General features: G+C 37.1%; 1 protein-coding gene across 6 annotated transcripts in view; it reads left to right on the top strand.

Annotated features, from left to right (window-relative positions):
- Positions 1 to 23,484, top strand: part of AFTPH (aftiphilin) — a 64,248-nt gene that overhangs the window by 3,102 nt on the left and 37,662 nt on the right. The window lies entirely within an intron of this gene.

Here is a 23,484-nt window from a genome sequence, read left to right as displayed (position 1 = left end):
TTCATGCCCCGGTCCAGGAAGATCCCACATGCCGCAGAGCGACTGGGCCCGTGAGCCATGGACGCCGAGCCTGCGCGTCCGGAGCCTGTGCTCCGCAACGGGAGAGGCCACAGCAGTGAGAGGCCCGTGTACCACACACACACACAAAAGGATCACTCTTATCCTTCAGCAGTGTATATTTAAAAAGAGGACAGGAAGGAGTTAGTGTTATTTTGTGTTGATTTCCTTTATATAAGGAACTTTTAATTGAAAATATTTGAATTAAGAATTGTTGCCCTCCCAGGGGTCCTCTGCAGTAACTTCCCTTGCCTGGGCTCTTCTCTAATTGCTGCCAACCATCTCAACAGCCCTGTATCACACTTCTAATTTCTATTTCTGCCCTTAGCCAAGGGTAGGACTTATAGGTCTGGATTAGATGTATTCCCTGGGAGAGAGAAAAGGAAGACACTATATGTGGGGAAGAAGCAGGGAAGTAAGGAGTTTTGGAAAAGTGAAAAAAGAGGAAAAATAGGAGATTTAAGACTCCATCCTATCACTCCTCAGTCACCACCACCCCTATTCCAAATAACTAACTTAAGTAAACTTCGCAGAGAAAACTTGCTAATAAATTAAAGGTTGTCTGTATGCTCAAAGCTTAATTTACAAGCACTATTTTGGTGAGTAGTTTCCAGAGGAAAATTAAGTAGTAAATTAGAATAAATTCACTGCATGTTCTATTTATGTAAATATTTACAATATGCCACAAACCATTTCAGTTAAATATCTACTAACATCATGGTGTTTTCTTCCTTTCATTCGTACAGCAGATACCTATTGAGCACTCACTATATGTCAGGCCCTGTTCTAGGTGCTAGGGTCACTGAAATGATCAAATTAAAAAAAAAATAGCCCTTATAGAACTTCACTTTCTTGGCATTTGTATATGTGTGTGTGCACATGCATGTTTGTGTATTGGAATCAGAAATTTAGAGTGTGAGAGGACAGTGTTGTAGGGCTTCATAAAAATTCTAATGTCTTTGGTTTTTTACTGTGTGAGATGGGAAGCTATTGCAGGGTTTTTGAGTAGAGATGTGACATAATCTGTCTTTTAAAAGGATCTGTCCCGGGGCTTCCCTGGTGGCGCAGTGGTTGAGAGTCCGCCTGCCAATTCAGGGGACACGGGTTCGTGCCCGGGTTCGTGCCCCGGTCCGCGAATATCCCACATGCCGCGGAGTGGCTAGGCCCATGAGCCATGGACGCTGAGCCTGCGCGTCCGGAGCCTGTGCTCCGCAACGGGAGAGGCCACAACAGTCAGAGGCCTGCGTACCACAAAAAAAAAAAAAAAAAAAAAAAGGATCTGTCTGTCTGCTGTACAGTAAGTAGATTATAGGAGTGCAAGAGTGGAAGCAGGAAGATTTCATTAGGAGTTGGTGACTGATACAGCTAAATGATCATTTTGTAATGAATACAAATGTCAAATCTGTATGTAGTACCCCTGAAACTAACATAATATGTACATAAACTGTATTTCAATAAATAAATAATACATCAAAAGTTAAAAATAAATAGATGAGGGCTTCCCTGATGGCGCAGTGGTTGAGAGTCAGCCTCCCGATGCAGGGGACACGGGTTCGTGCCCCGGTCCGGGAAGATCCCACATGCTGCGGAGCGGCTGGGCCCGTGAGCCATTGCCGCTGAGCCTGCGCGTCCGGAGCCTGTGCTCCGCAATGGGAGAGGCCCCAACAGTGAGAGGCCCACGTAACGCAAAATAAATAAATGAATGAATGAATGATAGTAGTGGCTTGAACCAAGATGGTAGCAATAGAGATGATGAGAAGTGATAGGACAGTTACTAGAATTGGAACCTCTAAGATTTTCCCCATTGCTAAACTCAAAAAAACTCAATTGGAACCTCTGTAAGATTTTCCCCATTGCTAAACTCAAAAAACTTCAGAGGTACATACTCCCTTCTGAAAAGTCAAGGCCCACACAGCCTACTTTCCCGGCATACTGCCTACTCGCTTCATATATCCTACATTCCAGCCAAACTCTATGATATGACTTCCTGCTCTTTGACAGTTGCCCCATGCTTTATCTTTAGTGCCTGCCGTTTCCTCTGTTAATTAAAATCCTTTGCATTTCAAATTCTCTTTCATGAAGTTTTTTTTTCTCATTTTCACCACTCTTTCCAGTCAAGTGAGATCTTTTTCTTAGAATCTTTAAAACCACATTTTACTTTATTTGGTCTTTATATTCTGCCTTGTATTAATTACTTTTACTGTCTTCCTATATTGGTCCTCATAATTAATTATAAGTTTCTTTAAGGTTGTGGCTCCATTACTCAGTCCTACCCCTTATAGAACCTATCGTATGTAGCAGATGCTCAGTAAGGTGTGTGTGTGTGTATAGTTTAATTTTTAAAAAGTCATTACAGAAGCATACAGAAGCATTGTAGAAAATAGTCAATCAAAAAAAAAAATTACACTCCCATTACCCAGGAATCCCACTGTAAACAGTTCAGTGCATATCTTTCCACACATATATTTATGTACGTGTACTTTTTTACCAGAATGAAATCTTATCATACAGACTGTTTTGTAGGTTGTTTTGATTTAGTCAGACTCCCTTACCACTTCAAGAAATTTTCATCTAAACTAATATTCAAGACCATATTCAAATTCTTCCCCAGTTGACTCAAAAATGTCCCTTACAGCTGACTTGGCCAAAACATTCACTCCATATTCTTCTGGTTATTAAAATTATGAAAGGGTAATATACTTTTACTATAGAAAATTTGGAAAATGTGGAAAGTGTAAAGAAAACTGGTATGCCTCTTAGTGGCAAATATCCATCTGTTTTAACACTTGGGACAGAGTAGCACTCAATAAATATATATATTTAAAGGAATAACAGAAAAATATGTCAGTCATCACACTACAAAAAGATAACTGTAAACATTTTGGTTTACATTTAGTTTTGTTTTTTTCCCTATGGATATACGAGTGTCACACACACATACATGTATGAATGAATCATATTGTATCTCGGTGAACAGATTTGTAGGTAATTTGGTTATTTCCATAGGACTGAGTCTTAGAAGTGGAGTTACTAAATCAAAGGGAAAACCAATTGCTTTCTAAGAGGTTGTAATAAAATCACTCCTACTAGCAATAGTCGAGAGCACCCATCTTCCTGTAATCTGCTCAGATGGTCAATAAATATGCAGTTTTTAAATTGTTTACCTGAATTTTTATTCTGAATTTGGGCTTTTCAGTAGCATGGAATGTTTGCATAATTTAAAATTTTTTGAAGGGTTTAAACGTGAGCCATATCCTTGTTGATAGAGGTTAAAATTGTTTAATGTCATGCTCTTTTAAAAATAGCTCTGATTCTATTTAAGTACAAGAAATAGGATATTATTTTCTAGAACTGTGTTGTGCAGTACGGAAGCCAGTGGCCACATGTGCCACTTGAAATAAAGCTAGTCCAAAGTAAGATGTGCATTAAGTATAAAATACCAGATTTCAAAAACTAATGTAAAATATAGATTTTACATTGATATCATGTTAAAATAATGATATTTTGGATACTTTGGGTTAAGTAAAATATATTAAATTAATTTCACCTCTTTTTAAATTGGCTACTGGGAAATTTTAAATTGTATATGTGGCTTTATTGTATTTTGATTGGACAGTGCTACTCTAGAGTATGACATTTTTACCTATGGAAAAGAAATGCAAGATAACTTCATTGTTCTAGAAAGTAAGTTAATAGTGTTCTTAAAGTTACTTCCTACATTTAAACCTGTCAGTGTGTTTTTTCCAGTATACTCAGTTTGCACATTTTTCAAATTATGTTTTTTATTGCAGACTATAAGTTATTGCAGTTCTTATGCTCTGAAAGAAATATGTGTAGTAGGTTGGGGGAGGGTGTTAGGAAACTTACTTGAGGAATTGATACCTCTTCTAGGAATTGAAGCATGTGTGGGCATGTTTTATGCAATAGGATTGTAGGTGCAAAGGCCTTGTGGCACAAAAGAATGTTATTGTCTGACTTTCAAAAACTGAAAGAAGGCCTAGTTTAGAGCATTGAAAACTATAGGGGAAGGGAGAAGGAATCTGTGTTGGAGAGATGGGAATGGCTTAGACTTTATTAAAGATTTTTTAAAAATCTTTATCATAAGCACGGGATTGATGTGAACAGATTGACTTTTTTTTAAGTTTATTTGTTGTGATTGTTTATGAGATATATATATATATATATTTAATTTATTTATTTTTGGCTGCATTGCGTCTTCATTGCTGCACTCGGGCTTTCTCTAGTTGCAGTGAGCCCCAGGGGCTACTCTTCATTGCAGTGCACGGGCCCTTCATTGTGGTGGCTTCTCTTGTTGTGGAGCACGGGCTCTAGGCGCGCGGGCTTCAGTAGTGGCATGTGGGCCGGTAGTTGTGGCTTGCAGGCTCTAGAGCACAGGCTCAGTAGTTGTGGCACACAGGCTTAGTTGCTCCACGGCGTGTGGGATCTTCCCGGACCAGGGCTCAAACCCGTGTCCCCTGCAATGGCAGGCAGATTCCTAACCACTGAGCCACCAGGGAAGCCCAAATTGACTTTTTAAAAGATTACTTGGGTTGGGCATGATTGAATACTAATCAGGGAGACTAGTTTAGATAATGGAAGCTTACACCAGAATGGAGTCAGGAGAGTTGGAAAGAGGTACAGGTATTCCAAAGTTGAGAGATTCATGAGATAAAAATAATTCTTTAGAGATAGTGGAGGGTGGGGAGCTTTGTCAGGAATGGCTCTGAAGTTTCTGGCTTAGTGACTGGGTGGGTGGTGGTGCCATCTGCCCAGGGTTAGAGAGCCCTGGATGAGAACCAAGTTTGAGGAAGAAAAGCTTGGCTTCTGTTCTTCTTAAGCCCAGTTCCAGGTCTTTGAGGACCTCAAGTGGAGAGGACTGTAGAGAATTGGCTTGGCTGGACTGGGTTTCAGGTTTGAGGGCTGGGCTGCAGGGAGAAATCTGGGAGTCCTAGAATGTACTAATTAAACCTTAGGTGGATGAGATTGTTTGAGGGAGAGTTGAGTAAGAACAGAGCCTAGATGAAACCTGGAAGAACTTATGCTACTAATTTGAGTATGTTCAGTACTTACAAGAAAATATCAGTTTGTTTTGAAGCCTACTTGTAAAAGTGAAAGTGAGGAGTAAGTTGGATCAAATAAGTTAAATACTTCTGTTTGACTTATATGTATTTGAATAGATAATCTAACACAATTCTTATTTATTTGGAAACATACCTTTTTCCTGCAATAGAAAACAAACTGGGCTTCCCTAACATCAAACAAGCTGGGAATATTTATGAATAAGTATTGGTATTTTTGCTACATTAGTAGATCTAAGGAAAAATTATGTAATTATCTCCATAAATACTGAAAAGTCACTTTAAAAACCCATCTTCTGATTTTTTTAAACAAAGCAACTTAAAATAAGAATTATTAGAAAATTCTATAATATGATAAAACATATATACCTCAAACCAAAAATCAGTACCTTAATTCAGTATCCTAATTAAGGGGAAATACTAGATTCCTGCTGTCACCACTACTGCTAAATCTGGTATTGGAGGCATTAGCCAGCACAATCAATAAGGAAAAAGAGACATAAGAATTGGAAAGGAAAAGGTCAAACTACCCCAATTTGCTTATGATGTGATGGTATACTGTACAAGTAACAAGAGCTTTCAATTTTATAAACAGTACTCAGCAGTTAGAAAATAAGATAGATGAGCAGAAGAAAAAAAAAAGGTAAAGTCCTTAACAATAAACTTAATAAATGTAAAAACCCTACATCGCTGTTTCAGTTTTATTAACAATTCTGTGTTTAGGTAATAGAAATCATTCTAAGTCATATCTTCTTATTCTTTAAATGCTGACTTTAAATGATACTTTTCAAAGTAAGACTTCTAGGAGTAGGATCTTTAATATTTGTATACATCCTAATGAGACCACAGTTTTTTAAATGGATTAAGTGAATAACATTCCTGCCTCACCCACCCTCCCAAGTGGACATTTTTGTTGTTGTTTTCTTCTTGGTCATTGCTTAAGTTTTGTAGTATTTTCTGTTTTGCTGTGGTTTATCATCTCGCATAATAATTGTTTATTGTGTGCATGCAGAAATGTTGACCTGGAGTATTTGCAGATAAAACATGTCTGCTATAGCAACACTCAAAATCTGAAGCATTGATTAATTTTCTCTCTTAAAGCTTTCATTTTTTAGTAGCTATTTATAAAAAGTAACGAACCTGGGCTTCCCTGGTGGCGCAGTGGTTGAGAGTCTGCCTGCCGATGCAGGGGACACGGGTTCATGCCCCAATCAGCGAAGGTCCCACATGCTGCGGAGCGGCTGGGCCCATGAGCCATGGCTGCTGAGACTGCGCGTCCAGAGCCTGTGCTCCGCAACGGGAGAGGCCACACAGTGAGAGGCCCGTGTACCGCCAAAAAAAAAAAAAAAAAAAAGGTAACGAACCTATCATTAAGAAATAACTTAACTCTCTCTTTTTTTTTTTGGCCATATGACACAGCTTGTGGGAATCTCAGTTCCCCCACCAGTGATCTAATCCGAGTCATGGCAGCGAAAGCCCGGAATCCTAACTATTAGGCCACCAGGGAACTCCCTAACTCTTTTTACATTGAATATTTTTAATAGCATCTTTGTTCCTTAAAAAAAAAATTATACAAGAGATTCAAGTATCAAATTCAAATTTTCTCTTAGCTAAAGCCAAACAATATTTGACTATTCATTACTTTTTACTTGTAGTTAAATCACGGTTTCTTCTTACTCCTTTGCATATTTCAGACTCCTCCCTCTATATCATAATGAGCCAGCAGATGATAGCATTCTGTCTCATTAAGTTTCAGAAGTTTACTTGAAGCACAGTACAAGTGTTACACCTGAATAAAATGTACAGATTTTAATCAGATAACCAGTGACCTTGGTTTCTCGAGGTGGAGAAAAGTTTCTGTAGTTGCTGCTGTTCACATATTCATTTCTTAGTTTCAGCTTCAAGTGAAACTGTGATTAATTTTTTAAATGTGGGGTTTTTTCCCCCAAGAATTCTATAACATTTATATAGATAATTATAAATGTTTCAAGGATTAGTGCAGTAATTTAAATTTGATCCTTTAAGGAACTTTTCCAATATTCATTTTTAAGAAAAGTACTAATTTATCTTGAACTCCTTGTTTTTGAAATCTTAAGAGAGTTAAATTTTGTAGTGATATTCTCATGTATGTGTACTGACAGAACTTTAAGAAATATTTGTACAATCAAATCACTGTAAGTAAGGGAAAACTTTTTGTAAGAAAAAGTACTATTTCATTGATTTACCTATATTAATGAGTTCAGCAGTGAAGTTTAGAGATGTTTATGTTATTCCCAGAGTTATAAAGTCCAGTAATATTTATATTCTCTGGAAGCTTAACACAGTGGTTCTTAACCTTAGCTAACCATCAGAATTATCTTTGAAACTTTTTTTTTAAATACAGATATTCAGGCCCATCTATTCTATTAAAAAATACTTAATACAAAGCTAAGATTGAGACACATTGGTTTATAGCCTACTAGAGGAGAAAAACATGGAAATAAATTTGATTCACTTTGTTAAATGTAATAAAAGAGATAGGTCTAAAGAAGAATTAATTCAGACACGCAACCTGACATAATGAAAAGAACACTGATTTTTTTAATGTTAGAGTCCTGCTGCATAACCCTTTGTGGGACCTTGAGCGGATTTTTTGACCTCTCTGAGCCTGTTCCTTTATCTAAAAATGGATGTTTGAGATTAAATTGGATAGTGTACGAATAAGTACATTGCACAGTTCCTATCGCATAATAACTTGATAAATATTGGTGATATCACTTCACAGAAAAACTCTATGCCTGAGTAGGGTTTTGAAGGCTTATTAAATGGGTTTTCTGGACAGATAAGAATAGTAAATTAGAAGAAGTGGCATATGGGACAACCTAGAGGTAACGTAGTGCCAGTGGAGAACCCAGGGGATAGTGTTGTCTGGGTGGAGGAAAGAGGGAGTGTCTTAGCTCTATGGCTAAGATAAGGAGTTTCAAGTGGACTACAGGAATCCTGGCCAAAAATAATGAGGCCCTGAAATACGATATTGGTCTTGGGATATTAAATACAGTAAGAGTTGTTAAGGACTTAATTTGTGGTTCATTTAATTTGAGGGAGGGAGATGGCAAAGAGGGAACAGTCAGAGGTAACACTCAGATTTCCGGACTTAGAACTCAGAATATTATAAGAAAAGTGGTTTCTGTTTGTTCTTTGAGTAGAGGTTGACTTCAGTTTTGGAACTGGAGGATATGAGTTGTATTTGGGACATCCAGGTAGAGAGATTCAAAAAGGCAGTTGGGTAGGCAGAGGTTGGGTAGCCACAGATAGATAGAGGTTTGGCCATAGTGAACATATAATTATCAAACAAAATGGGGAAGAGATAATATCAAACAAAATGGGGAAGAGATCTCTCAGGGATAAGAATATGAGGAAGCCAAGGCCTGGGGAACATGGACATTAATGAGGCAAGCAGAAGAAACACATCCACTGAAGGAGGAGAAAGAAAGGATATGATAGGTAGGAGGAGAATCAAGAGAGAATGCCTCTTCAGAAAGGCTTTTTCACTTAAAAATGTGTTTTAGACACCTTTCCCTATTAGCAATATAGCTTTATCTTTTTAAAAAATGGTTACAGTTTCTATTTACCCTAATTCCTTATTGATAGATATTTAAGTTGTTTTCAGTTGCTTCTTTAAAAACAAGCAATGCAGGAATTAACATTTTGTGGAAATATCTTTGCATACTTATATGAATGCATCTGTCAAATACATTCTTGCAGGTGAAATTGCTTAGTCAAAAGAATATGCATTATAAAATTTCTGATATATTATAAATTGCCTGGAATATGTGAACCAGTATATACTCCCACCAGTAGTGTCTTTAATTTTATCTTTAAAGTGGCTTGCTTCCTAGATTGAGGGTAGTATGAATTTGAAAAATAAATAATATTTTTTATTTATTACTTTTATGTAAAATTCTGTAAAGAGAAAGGGAATACTTTGATTTTATCAAATTACTTGGTTCATTCAAATAACATAATTTAAGAATGCATTTTGTCCTTGAATGCACCAGATTAAGGAGTTCTTTGTTTTAAAAGAAGCTCTGTTTCCTCTTCTTATATGCTGGAAGCAATAATTGGATTTAGAGGAAGTGGATCAGAAGGAAGGAGAATGATAATATTATTGTGAGGTGAATTAAACTTGAACAGAATTAATGGATGCAAACAGTTCTTGTCATTGTTGTAGACATAATGACATAACCAACACAAATTCTGTGCTAAGATTTTAGACAGAAATATTTTGATTTTTTTTTCTTCTTATATAGACTTTAAGCAATGGCCCCAAGACTGGAAAATGAGTTATTCTTATAAAGCTGATCATAGGAGAGTCAGTGCCTTAGAAAATACCCAGAAATACTGCAGAAGTTTTAAGTTGCCCTAAATTGTACTGCTTACATAATTTAAAGGTAAAGACTATGGACAAATTTCACAGCTTGTTTTTATTTTGTTTAATTACCTTACATTGTTCACAGTACCAGTATGGAACTACCCACTGCCTTTTCCTAACTTCAGTGATGCGAGCAATATTAGGGGGAAATTGAGGTTAATTTTGGTCATTTTCTCTAAACTCTTTAGTATCCTTTTTGTCAGACTTTTTTTTTTTTTTTTTTAACACTTTGAGTTATGACCTGTTTCTGGTTTGTAAAATCCACTATAGGGGATCATGACCAGCTTTTAAGAAAAAATGCAATAGAACTAAAAATATCAAGAGTACACAGTAAGAGTAAATACTGAAACTTTTTTTTTTAATGTATATATTTCTACTGTGAGTTACAGAGGGGAAATTTTTGAAAAATTCTGCTTTATACAATAGGCTAATTCTCAAGTCATTTGTAACCAGAGGTATAATAGTACATTGTAAATAATAAATGTTGTCTGTTTTTTGTTTTTTTTCCTTTTTACCCTTTAGTCTTTCTACCTCTTAGGAGAAAGTAAAACTTTAAACCAAGCAATAACACCACTAAAAGGTCAACTAGCTAGAAATTTGTAATGGGAATTCCTTCCATAGTTTCCATGAAGTTATCAGTACAGGTAGATCCACTTGTGGTAGTACCTGTATATCACACACACACACACACACACACACACACACACACACACACTCTCACTCATGAGCACTGTTTTGGAATGTGTTTACATTTGATTTTTCAGATATACAAAGCTTTTGTTTTATGATAATTTACCCCAAGAATGCCATTTATGTTATTGTCTGTGGATAATTTATGACTATTTCTAAGCCTGGTTCATTGTCTGGTTTCCTTCTGTTACCTCATGTGTGTCTAGGTCATCTTCTTCTCAATTGATGGGTGGTCAGGGAACAAATTAAAGTAAAACTAATAGTACTTGGGAAAGACATCATTTGTGAGGTAAATCTTCTGTTACATAGGTCATAGTTTAAGGCCAAATTTGTGAGTTTTAGATGATCTAGGACATTGCTTTCTTTCTCATTAGCTCAGATAATTGAATTCTAACTGCATTTGGTTGCAGTTTTATAACTTTAGCTAGATGCTTTTTCCTCCAAAAGGTGAGTTGCTCTCATGGTAGGCGTTATGATACAGAGAGTAACACTGTCAGGAGAAGGGCAGCTGCCAAGAGCTTCACAAGGTGTACAGATTTTAGTTACAGACTAAAATGATGTGGGCTTTAGTTTTGAAAGCCCACAAAGTATGGTTTGGGGGTTGGTTGGTTTGTTTTTCCCAGAATACCCTGGGCTCTTGAGGTTTAACTTACCAGTCTTGACCAGAATGCTAATTTAAAACTCTACAGCAAGAAATATCTTTCAAAGTATGTCAGCTGTTCATGTCAGCTGATTGCAAAATCTGTGGGAAGATTTACATGAAGTACTAAAGAAGGTTGCTGGGAGCAGAGAACAAGAGCAAGGGAAATTAGTTGACTGCCCAGAGTAGTATTACGCTCTGGTGACACTGGCTGACACTGGCTGACACCTCCACTTATGCGGAGAAACGGCCTCAGATTGAAGCAGATATTTATATTATTTGGTCTATTAAAAACACACGAACAGGGCTTCCCTGGTGGTGCAGTGGTTGAGAGTCCGCCTGCTGATGCAGGGGACACGGATTCGTGCCCCAGTCTGGGAAGATCCCACATGCCGCAGAGCGGCTGGGCCCGTGAGCCATGGCCGCTGAGCCTGCGCGTCCGGAGCCTGTGCTCCGCAACGGGAGAGGCCACAACAGTGAGAGGCCCACGTGCCGCAAAACAACAACAACAACAAAAAAAAAAAACCCACACAAACAAATTTTTGTCCTTTGGCTGTTTTTTTCCCATAGCTGCATGTGAGTACTGTTCCTCTCCACACATTCTTTCCTCAGACAGGTTGCAGCAAAATGATTGGATTTGTTTTCTTTCACGTGTGTTGTATTTCAGACCACCCTCTCTCAGATCACACTTACTTACCTTGATTGAACTTAGGTATTTCCTAACTTCAGGTATTTCCTAACTTCTTTGGGTGAGCACGAGGAGACCAGAGCTAGGATTATAAGAAATCCAGCGAGGGCATGGAGGAGGTGGCAGCTCAAGAGGGTCGGTGGACCAAATGCCCCAGCAAGAACAAAAGTAGTGCATTCAGTTCCTGCTGTGAGCCAGGCCCTGAGGATGCAGTGGTCAACAAAAGAGGCCTGTGCCTGCACAACCTTTCTAGTCTTTTGAGCTCAAGTAAAGTCCCTCTTGGAAGAGCAGTTTCAGTGGAGTGGTAGGGTGAAGCCAGATGTGCTGGGCTGAGGAGTGAGTATAGGAGGTTAGGAAGTAGAGATAGCAAATAGACAGGGCCCTTTCAAGAAGCTTGGTGGTGAGGAGGAGGTGAGCTATAAGGGCACAGAAGGGAGGGATTTGTTTTGATTTACTCTGATTTGTTTGAGGGTGGAAGATTCTTGAACATTGACAGGCTGATGAGAAAGCATCAGTAGTAATAGAGAAATTCAAAAGAGGCCCCTGAGCAAGCAGTTGAGAAAGAAAACAGAAGGCCCCTGAGCAAGCAGTTGAGAAAGAAAACAGAAGGGATTATCTGTAGACAATACTGTGGATGTAAGCAAGGTTTTAGTGAAGGGGCATGAAATTGAAGTAGTTTCTGCTTTTAGATTCTATTTTCAATGTAAAGTTTCAGGGATATTAGGGTGGAAATTTAGCGTGGCTAATTTATTCTGCAGCTATGTAAGAGCAGAGGGTACTAAGGGAAAAAATGGTTTTCTGAGGGCTAATGCATTTGCCCTCATTGCTGCTTCTGTTTCATTGCCTTTTTATCAACAGTTATCCAGTGTCATTTATTCAATTTCAAGTTGAAGTACCTTCTGGGAAAAATAGCTAGTAAACTCTCAAATATGGTCAGTTGATATTACAAGTTAAAGGTAAAACAGTTTCTAATGTTTTTATTTATCTTCAAGTTTTACTGTGAAACTGTACAAATAAGTAAAATACCTTATGGATTTGCATAGAAGGTTAAAATATACAATGAAAGAAAAGCTCTTTCTTAGGAATTTTTGAAAACCAGCTTCTGTAAAGTAATAACTTTTATTGCTGTTTAGCAACACTCATTGAAGAGTGAATATGTGCTGCTGCTCACATTGTCATTTACCTTATATATAGTGTATTTGTACTTTTGTGACTCATCCTTATATTGAAACCAGGGAAGACATAATTTGGTTGTCACTTTTGGCAGTCTGGCCTTTTGAGGGTGGTCAACTTAGGTATAAAGATATTTTGCTGTTTATTTTCATTGTTTACCATGTTTTTACCACTATGTACATTAATATTGAAACAAATTCACTTCTTGGCATTTTTGTTGGTTATACTTTTTCTTTTTTTTTAGGTGGGGGCTGCATTGGGTCTTTGTTGCCGAGAGCAGGGGCTATTCTTCGTTATCGTGTGCGGGCTTCTCATTGCAGTGGCTTCTCTTGTTGCGGAGCACGGGCTCTAGGCGCGGCCTTCAGCAGTTGTGGCTCGCGGGCTCTAGAGTGCAGGCTCAGTAGTTGTGGCGCACGGGCTTTGTTGCTCCACAGCATGTGGGATCTTCCCGGACCCGGGTTCAAACCTGTGTCCCGGGTTGCAGGAGGATTCTTAACCACTGCATTGCAGGAGGATTCTTAACCACTGCACCACCAGGGAAGCCTAATTATACTTTCTTCATCTTAGCTCGTAAGCACCTTTTTTTCTCCTTCCAAATTGTTGTGGAAGTTTCAGAAAACTTTTAGGGAAGATTCTTGTAATTCTAATATTGGATGTCAATTATTTCTGCGATAGAACATTCTTCAGATATTTTTATTAGCTTGTGACTGACTTACTAGTTATACTACTGTGAGGAATTATTTAACCTCTTTAAGCTTTTATTTCTTCATGTGTAAAATGAAGATAATCATTCCTACCTCATACTATAGTGTGAGGAATAAATGAGATAATTCACAAGTGCTTTTCACATAGTATAGACACATAGTTAGCGCCCAATAAATATTAATATTGTTATTGATGGAAGCAGAGAATTAAAGTATGTGGAATATACTATTTATTTAAAAGATATTTTAAATAATATTGCATATTATTGATACAGTTGATGTCAGTGGTATCTTGGGTTTTTGTTTTTAAATTGTCAAGTTCTAAGAAATTCTGAAATCTGAAAAATGCTCAGCTTTGAGATTGTGGGAATGTGATTAAGTAGCCTTAAAGTTTGTAGCCTATGTTGATGGGAGGATGATAGTCCTAAAAACAAACAACACCATCTTTCTCAATTCTTTACTAAAAAGCTTTTATTTTTAGGGGCTCTCTTTTTTTTGTTAGCCGTGAGTGAGCTAATATGCTGAGGACAAAGCACTCAAAAAGAGAAAAAATATTATCCTTTCGTAGATTCTAAATATTAGAGGCATGAAAACTTTTGTGACATCATATTCCAGTCATCTTTAGATGTATTGAAAACCAAAAAGTTAACTAAATTTAAATCTTCATATGGCTTAGAAGAAGGGCTTTCCCTTTTGTTTCTTTATGACAAGACGACTCTTAAGCAGGAATATGGGCAGGGCGGATTCATTTACAGTGCATTTTGATAGTGATAGTATCTTAAAACTCCCATGAGGATATTACAGTAAAGATTTGAATAATTTGAACTACTGCAGTAGCAGGCAACATTTGTAATGCAAATTGATGTTATTTGCTTATGTAATATTTTCATTCATTTTTCTAAAGAAAATACAGATTTTTTTTCATTCACCCAAATGATTTAACAAATGATTAATTATAAACCTCAAACATATTGTGGTAAAAAGGTAGTGATTTTGTGATTTTGTGTGTCTGTGTATGTGTTTCATTAAATAAGCCTTGTTAGTGTGGTTTGTACTACCTAAATCAGTAACATAACTTCAGATACAATTGTTAGTCTTTCTTCTCCCTTTTCTTACCACTAACCTTTCTGCTTGTGTTCTTCACCACCACCACCCACTTCTGTCCCAGTCCCTATAAAAATAAGTTTGGAGCGAAGGGTCCTTAGTAAAGCTGGATTGTATCATCTAGAAGTACTATCTGGCCTTGAAAGTTGATGTACACATTGATAAAGCTGGGCTGATGTCCTGTAAAAGATGGGAATTTCTCTCTGGTGGGTTTTTAGCTTCTCTGGAAGGAACTCTCAATGTTTGATTCTGGGAGATTCCTAGAGGGCCTCTTAGAGACCCCACCACTATCACCAAATGTGAGCCCAGGGATCTTTGGGGTAGTTAACACTTTGTGTGGATGATGGAGGGTAGAGGGTTGGTCGAGGATTAACTCTCTCTTAGAGGAATATGTGGAATCCTAATCCAACCAGGCACCTTCTTAGAAGCTTTTCTTCTTGTGGTCGTTCCTCTAACTTGAAAGTATCCACAGCCGTATAATTCAGGGTACTACTGGTGAGACCTTCTGGGTTGCCTTGGCCTGTTCCACTTCAAAACCTCCATCTTTTAACAGACTACTATTGGTCCCTTGAGTTGGTTCAGAGGATACGGTCTCAGTCTTTTAACCTTGGGCATTGTTTCCTATTTTCTAGGGATTGGTTATAGAAATTAGAAGTAAAGTCAACTTCATGTATCTTTAATGTGGTTAGTAATAGTTTTCTTTAATGATTTATTCTTTCAGTGACCTATAAAAGTATATGCAGAGTCATGTGAATGTTTGTGCCAACTAAGCAAACATTGGCTTAGATTTTGTTAATGGTAGACTATGATTTGAGCCACAGACTTGGTGCAAGTTCAAATGTGATGATAGTTTATAACTTATTGACTGCACAGAATGTGCCAGGTACTTAAGGTCTGTTATCTTTAATACTCATAACAGTATTGAAAGGTAGGGACTGCTAGCCCCTTTTTATAGATAGGAAACTGAAGCTCATAGAGGGCAAACTAACAAACATAGTAAACGGGGAAACCGGAATCTGAACCTAGGATCTGCCAAACTCCAGATCCAACATCTTTCCCCCATACCATACTACCTCTTGAGGCATACATATATAGCCTTAAATCCCAGAATAAGGCAAGGTTAAACAAGCACTTTTTTTTTATAGAATGGTATATTTTTAACTCTGATCATATATTCATTCACTTGTAACATAGCTGCTGTTAATCTAAGTATGTTGATTTTCTGAGAAACACTTTTTGACGTATAGCATACACAAAGCAAAGCACACAAACCGTAAGTGTACAGTGGGGTGAATTTTTACAAAAGTATGTGCCTGTGTAACTACTACCCAGGTCAAGAGATAATAACATTATCTCTATTAGCATCCAACAGGCTCTTTTATGCCCCTTCCAGTCAGTACTCTACCCCCTCCCTATAAATAACCACTCTTCTGAATTACCACCATAGATTAGTTTTGCCTGTTTTGAAGTTCATAGAAGTGGACTTATACAGTGTGTATTTTGTGTGTATTTATCTGGTTTCTTTTATACATTATGTCTGTGATAGTCATCCATGTTGTTGCATATAGTAATAGTTCTTTTCATTGCCGTGTTTGTCTATACCATGGTTTATCTTAACCATTCACCTGTTGATGGACATTTGGGTTATTTTCAGTTAAGTTGTCATGAGTCTTGTGCATGTCTTTTAGTGCATATATATATATATGTGGGGTATAGTTTTAGTAGATACTTCCAAAGAGAATCCCAGTTGCTCCACATCTTTGCCATCAGTGGCTATAGTTTAAATTGTTCTAATTTTAGCCATTCTGGTGGGTGTGTAGTTGTGTTTTGTGGTGTGTTTTTTTTGTTTGTTTCTTTATTTTGGCTGCATTGGGTCTTCATTGCTGCATGCAGGCTTTCTATAGTTGTGGCGAGTAGGGGGGTACTCTTCATTGTGGTGCATGGGCTTCTTATTGTGGTGGCTTCTCTCGTTGCAGAGCATGGGCTCTAGGCGTGTGGGCTTCAGTAGTTGCAGCCCGCAGGCTTAGTAGTTGCAACACACGGCCCCTAGGGTGCACAGGCTTCAGTAGTTGCAGTGTGTAGGCTCAGTAGTTGCGGCATGCTGGCTCTAGGGCGCACGGGCTTCAGTAGTTGTGGCGTGCGGGCTCAGTAGTTGCAGCTCATAGACTGTAGCGTCCAGGCTCAGTAGTTGTGGCCCACGGGCCTAGTTGCTCTGCGGCATGTGGGATTTTCCCAGACCAGGGCTCAAACCTGTGTCCCCTGCATTGGCAGGTGGATTCTTAACCACTGCGCCACCAGGGAAGTCCTTCTTGTTGTGGTTTTAATGTGCATTTCCCTGACGACTTTTCAAATGCTTATTGACCATTTGGACATCCACCTTTGTGAAATACTCTTTTGTTTAAATATTTTGGCCACTTTTCTTTTAGGTCGTCTCACATTGATTTGTAGGAATTTTTTGCATATTCTGGATATGAGGTCTTTGACAATTATATGTATTGCAGATATCTTCTTCCAGGCATTGGCTTGCCTTTTTGTTCTCTTAATGTTGTTCTTTTGATGGACAGAAGTTTTTAATCTTAAGTCCAATTTATCAGTTTTTTCTTACATGAGTAGTGCTTTCTGTTACTTGTTTAAAACATCTTGTCTTCCCTAAAGTCATGCAAATATTCTCTTAAATTATCTCCTAGAAGGTTGATTATTTTTCCTTTCACATTGAGGCCTACAGTCTGTATGGAGCTGGCTTTTGGGTAAGATGTTAGGTAGAGTCAAAGACCTTTTCCCCCAGTTGATCTAGCACCATTTGTTGTAAAGGTTGTTCTTTCCCCCCCACACTGCATTGGCATCTTTGTTATCATGTGGCCATATAGCTTTAAACCGAGGCTTGGTACCTGGTAGGTTAAATCCTCCAATTTTGTCCTTCTTGAGAAACTATTTTGAAATGGCTTAGATAGTCTTAGATGATAGCCCAATCCCTCTTCATTCCTCTGCCTTGTCAAGCCCTCCCTGCCACTTAGCCCCAGAGCTTTCAGCCTAGAGACTCACCATCTTTTTTTTCTAAGACTATTTCAGACTTGAGGCTAGAACTCCTTAAGCAAATGTGGCTCCTCTTCTTGTGAGAGATTAATACTGAATCTCCTTCACTCATTATATCCCCTGTCACCTTGGCTGCTACTCTGGCACAGGGCTGCTCTGACTACCTTTAGGACTACCATTACTACTCAGTCATGAGAGCCTTGTGTATACCATGACTTGAATCTTTTCTGGATATCCCCATTACTTGTTTACTCTCCTCTAACAGGTCTTGGAATAAGCAGACAAAAAAATGGCAGGTTGAGCACACCCCCTTCCCTGCAGAGAGAGAGAGACACACACACACACACACACACACACACACGTACAAGTGCTTGTTCAGGTTGTAAAGAAACTGGATGATTGATTAGGACTCCTTGTGTGTGGTGTAAGTAGTTCATTAAGGATGAAGAAACATTTATTGAGGTGGTTGTGTGCCAGACACTGTATTAAAGTAGCTCATCTATCTTTTTTTCTTTTCTCTGTTAAGTAGAAATAGCTACTTTAAAATCCATATTTTCCTGTGGTTAAAAAAAAAAGTTAGATTTGTCTAAGTCAGACTTAATATGTAAATTCATTATACAAATAATACTTCAGTTAACAATGAACAAATATACTTCAGTTAACAAATTTTACTGAATTGCCCTGGGCACAGAAGAATTTTCTGAAAAATTTCAGGCCTCCTTCACACTGGCTGGTTGGCATTCTTGGCTGAAACTCGTGAGCAGTGGCACTCTCTTAGGTTTCTGAAGGGTGAGTTGGGCCAGAGCAAGACCTGCTGAAGGGGAATGTGCAGCCCATGTTCTTCCCATCGATAGGTGACACAGGTTTGAGGAATGTGGAAATGTTCATAGTGTGGGGGGCTGATAGAGCCTGTTGCACCTAGGAGAAAGAGAGTACCTTGCCAGGGTGTGACAGGAAGAAAAACTACTTTGTGTTGTTGGATTGGTTACAAAGTTCCCGATTTCAGATCTTTATATTTGCCTTAACATCTGAGTTTGAAATAAGCCTTGAAATAATAAAATATTTTATTTTTCAAACAATAAAAAGTTTTAGAAAAAGCAATAGATTAACCATGAACAGATTCTACTTAAACATCACAGATGGTTCTTTAAAATATAGTATTATGAGAATATAAAATGATACAGCACTCTAGAAAATAGTTTGGCAGTTTTTACAGAACTAAACATGCACTAACTTAGGACCCAGTGATTATACTCTTGGGCATTTATCCCAGAGAAATAAGAACTTATGTTCACACAAAAACCTGTACGTAAATGCTCTTAGCATCTTTATTATAAATACTATTTAAATATACTATTAGTGTATATATTATTAATGTAGTATATATACTATTTATAATAGGAAAGTATAGGAAATAACCCATATGTCCTTCTGTTGGTCAGTGGTTGAACAAACTGGTATATCTGTACAGTGGAATACTACTCAACAATAAAAATAATTGGCCTACCGATGCACGTAATAACCATACATTGGACCTTAAGGGCATTGTATTGAGTGAAAAAAGTCAACCTCAAAAGGGTACATGCTGTATGATTCCATTCACATAACATTCTTGAAATGATAAAACTATGGATATGGAGAACAGATTAGTGGTTGCCCAGGGACAGGAATGAGGTAGGGGAGTTGGGGCAGTTCTGTTTCTTGATAGTGGTAGTTTCATAGGTCTGTACGTGGGATAAAATTGAACTATACACAAACACAGATGAATGCAAGTGTTTTGGGTTTTTTTAAATGGTGAAAACTGAGTAAGGTCTGTAGTCTAGTTGATAGTAATACCAACATTTCCAGTTTTGCTATTGTACTAGAGCTATTTGAGATGTCACCATTAGGAGGAACTGGGTGAAGGGTGTACAGACTTTACTATTTTTGCAACTCTGTTCATCTATTATTATTTCAAACTAAAAAGTTTTAAAAATAAGGTATGTTGTACACTCACATTCATGGCAGCGTTATTCACAATAGCCAAAAGGTGGAAGCGACCTATCCGTCTGTCGACAAATGTTAGTATGTACATACCATGGAATAATATTCAGCCTTAAAAAGGATGAAATTCTGACTCATGCTACAACGTGTATGAACCTTAAGGATATTATGCTAAGTGAAACAAGCCAGTCACAAAAGGACAAATACCGTATGATTCCACTTATATGGTTAAAATGGTAAATTTTGTTATGCTTATCTTGCCACAATTTTTAATAAAGCATTATTATTGTATAAGTAACACATTTTTTATAAAGTAGGCATATTTTAAATGCAAACATAAATCTCCTGGAATGCTTTTAATCTTTTTCATTTTGCAGTGATCACAAACTTATAAATAAGTTGCAGTTTCAGTACAAATAAGATTTTTTTCCAGAACAATTTGAGACTGTTGCCAACCTGATGCCCCATCTCTTTCAAATATTTTAGTGTATACCAAGGACATTCTCTTATATAACCACAATACTACCATCAAAATCATGAAATTAGCATCAATGTATTGCTGCTGTCTAATTCTTGGGCTCTTCAAGTTTCACGGTCATCCCAATAATGACCTTTATAAAAAGGGGAGCCAGTTGAGAAACAGGTGTTATATTTACTTGTCATTTCTCCAGTCATCTTCAGTCTGGAACAGTTTTCCAATTTCTTCATAACTTTCATGACATTGATCAATACTTTTGAAGATTATAGGCCAGTTGTTTTGTAGACTCTCTCTCAATTAGAATTTGTCTGAAGTTTCCTCATGAATTTATTCAGGCTATGTATTTTTGGCAGCAATATTCCAGAAGTGAGTCTGTGTCCTCATTGCATCTTGTCAGGTGATGCATGATTTCGATATTCCCATTACTAGTGATGTTTACTTTGATCACTTAAGTGTCAGGCTTCACCACGGTAAAGTTAACACTTGTTCCCTTTGTAATTAAGTATGTTGTAGGGATATTTTGAAACTATGCAGTAACTTGTTCCTCATCTAATTTTCAGTCTATTTCACTTATATGTTTATATCCATGAGGACTGATAGTTTATTATTTTATTTAGTGAATTATAATCTATCATCATCTTTATTTTGATGCTCAATTTGTCCCTGATTTAAACAGCAGTAACCCCTTCAAGCTGGTTTTTGTGTCCTTTTGACATGTTCCCATCATTATGAATGCTTTTAAATTAAAAAAAAGGAATTATGATATTAATGAGTACATAGTATCCTATGTAGCATAATTTGCTTAAGTAATCCCTTTGGAGCATTTTGTTTTACTTTAAAAACTTTTTATTTTTTAGTATAGCCAGATTGCCTTCTGGAAGCCTTGTAACAATGTATGCACCCACCAGTAGTATGTGTGTACAAGTGTCCCTTTCTCCACACTTTCATTAACAATTGGAGAGTATTTTTAAATACTAGGAACTTCATCATTAAAGGGAAACTGTCAGAGGTCAAATGACCCTGTACAGCCAGCATTAAAAGGGGTATTTCGTGCTCTAGACAAGGGAAGAAAATAGGGTTTATGTGTATCTTTTACTGTTTTTTTTTTTCCTCTTTAAATCAGCAGAAAAGAAGGTGTCTTAGCACTAAAGCAGTTATTTCCTTCTTTATAATGCTGATTTCATAGGTAAACAATTTAAAGTAGATATGTTACAATGGAATGTTTTTTTCTCTTGACTCACTTATTTCTCTCAGCAGCTGACCAGTCATTGACCTAAAGATCTTTTCTAAATTCTGAAGCCATTCTCTATTAACCAGCTGTATTGACTGTTGGTAAAGTTGCTGACCAGTAGGCCTCATTTTCCTCATCTCTGAATTAAATTATGTGGTTTCTAAGGTACCTTCTCTGTAAAACTGGAAGATCTTATGAAATTTTATCCTGAGAGTCGGAAGAAAGTTTTGTTGTTGTTAGCTTGCAAAACTGGTTGAATTTTGTAGTAAACGTTTTCCTTATGTGTCTAAGGACAACTGAATTGCAGTAAGTATCAATTCATTGTCTATGGGCTGTTTTTGTTCTAGGACTTTGATGTTAATCTACCCTTTGCTTTTAATGTTAAGTTTGTCTTGTGACACTTTTGACTGTTTAATAGAGAGGACCAAAATAACCCAGACATAGATTTCATTTAAGAATTAAATATATAGAAAAAGAAGGTATCAAACTGGTGGGCATGGGAAGGATTATTCAATAAATGGGATTATGATAATTGCTAGTCAGAAAAAAATTCACTTAGACCCTTGCTTTAGACCATATGCCAAAATAAATTGTAGATGTATTAAAAATTAAATGTAAAAAAACCCTCTAAGTAGAAGAAAATAAGTGAATATTTATTCAGTTTTAAGCTTATATGATAGCAAAATAATGAAGAAAATTACTAATGGAAAATTAACCAATTTGACCCCTTAAAAATTAACTTGGGAAAACAGTTTGGCTTGTAAAGTTAACCACACACTTACCATGTGACCCAGCATTTGCACTCTTGGGTATTCATCTTAAAGAAATGAGAGCTCATGTTCACAGGTTAATCTGTACACAAATGTACATAGCAGCTTTATTTGTAATTGTAAAATACAGAAAATAACCCAAATGACTTGAATGGAGTAAATGGAGAAACAAACTGTGGTAACATCTATAACATCCAACATCTATATAATGGAACACTACTTAGCAATAAAAAAGAATGAACTGTGGACACATGCAACAACATGGATGGATCTTGAGGGCATTAAGCTGAGTGAAAAAGCCAACTTCAACGGATTACATATTATATGATTCCATTTAGATAACACTCTTGACATAGCAAAATTATAATGGTGGAGAATAGATCAGTGGTTGCCAGCAGTTAGGGTTTAGGGAAGGGCATGACTGTTAAGGGATAACACAAGGGACTTTCTTTATATTGATGAGTATTATTGAACTATTTTTGCAACAGTTCTAATCCCCAATTGTAGTGACAAGTTACTGAAATCTAATCTGCACATATGATCAATTTCATAAAGCTATACAGACACACACACAAAGAAAAAAAGTGGTGAAATCTAAACAAGGTCTGTGGCTGAGTTAATAGGTTGTACTGATGTCAGTTTCAGGGTTTGATCATGTACTATTGTTGTTTACCGTATTCTTATTGAGGGAAACTGGGTGGGAGTATACATGAGAACTCTCTGTACTATTTTTGCAACTTCTTATGAGTCCTAAGCAATTTCAAAATTCAAAGTTATAAAAAATTAAATAAACTATGGTACATCCAGACAGTGGAACATTATTCAGTACAAAAAAAGAAAAAAGAGCTATTGAGCCATGAAAAGATATGGAGGAAGAACCTTAAATACATAGTGCTCAGTGAAAGAAGCCAATCATACAGTGTGTACAGGCTACATACTCTGTGATTCCAATTATACAACATTCTGGAAAAAGTAAAACTATGGAGACAGTAAGAAGACCAGTGGTTGCCAGGGCAGGGGAGAGGGAGGGATGAATAGAATAGGTGGAACACAGGATTTTTAGGGCAGTAAAATTATTTTGTGTGATACTGTAATGGTGGACACGTCTTTATGCATTTGTCCAAATCCATAGAATGTACAGCACCAACAGTGAACCCTAATATGAACTATGGACTTTGGGTAATAATGATGTGTCAGTGTAGGTTCATCAATTGTAACAAATATACCACTGGTGGACGATGTTCATAATAGAGGAGGCTATGCATGAATGGGGGTAGGAGATATATGAGAAATCTCTGTACCTTCTGCTCAATTTTGCTGTGAACCTAAAACTTATTTAAAAAAATAAAGTCTATTAAAAGAAAAAAAATTAACTTGGGTCAGAAATAAACATTGAAAAGTAAAGTGAGGAAAATATCAATATTCGTAGCCATTATTAAAGATA

Source organism: Lagenorhynchus albirostris, chromosome 13, assembly GCF_949774975.1.
Source record: "Lagenorhynchus albirostris chromosome 13, mLagAlb1.1, whole genome shotgun sequence".
NCBI lineage: Eukaryota > Metazoa > Chordata > Mammalia > Artiodactyla > Delphinidae > Lagenorhynchus > Lagenorhynchus albirostris.
The sequence above is the reverse complement of the archived record's forward strand: the minus strand, read 5'-3'. Positions and strand labels throughout refer to the sequence as shown.